The sequence below is a fragment of the Myotis brandtii genome, unplaced genomic scaffold (assembly GCF_000412655.1).
Source record: "Myotis brandtii unplaced genomic scaffold, ASM41265v1 scaffold1833, whole genome shotgun sequence".
NCBI lineage: Eukaryota > Metazoa > Chordata > Mammalia > Chiroptera > Vespertilionidae > Myotis > Myotis brandtii.
The window spans coordinates 32,756-33,417 of NW_005356807.1; the positions used below are offsets into that span (position 1 = coordinate 32,756).

The 662-nt window shown below is 65.1% G+C and overlaps 1 protein-coding gene across 1 annotated transcript in view; it reads right to left on the bottom strand.

The window, feature by feature from the left end:
• The window catches only part of ASMTL (acetylserotonin O-methyltransferase-like), a 49,926-nt gene that overhangs the window by 6,384 nt on the left and 42,880 nt on the right, over positions 1-662 (bottom strand). The window lies entirely within an intron of this gene.

Sequence of the window (662 nt, forward strand, 5' to 3'; positions counted from 1 at the left end):
GGCTGGGGGCTTGGGGGCTGGAGGGGTGGGGAGCTGGGCTGGGAGGAGGGGCTGAGCATGGCTGTGGGTCGGGTCCCGGGGAGAGGGCAAGGCCATTCAGATCTGCCTGGTAACACCCCTGAGCGTCACCGCGGCCTGGGGCAGCGTGGGGGGGGCAGGCTCTCCTCAGGGCCAGGATGGAGGGACAGCCCCCCCCCCCACCTCGCCAGCAACTCTGGGGGTGGGGGGGGTTCAGGGCAGCTTTGTGTTTTCATTCTCTGCCTCCCTCCCTCCCTGTCTGTCTGTCTGTCTGTCTCTCTCCCGTCCCTCTCTCTCCCCCTCGGGCCTCACAGGGCGTGTTCCGAGCGTCCCCCCAGCCACAGACTCTGCTCGGGGATCCGTCTGTCTGTCCCTCTGTCTGTCTATCCCTCTCCGTCCCCTTATATCCGTCCGTGTCCCTGGTGAATTTCTTTCTGTGTCTGTCTGTCCCTCTCTCTCTGTCTCTGTCCCTCTGTGTGTCTGTCTGTCCCTCTGTCTGTCTCTGTCTGTCCCTCCCTGCCCAGAGCCCCTCTCTGTCTGCCTGTCTGTCTGTCCCTCTGCCCCACAGGCGACTTCGCCACGCGCTCCATCACCCTCCTTCCCGTGTCACAGGCAGAACCCGACGGACCCCTCACGTGCGCTCT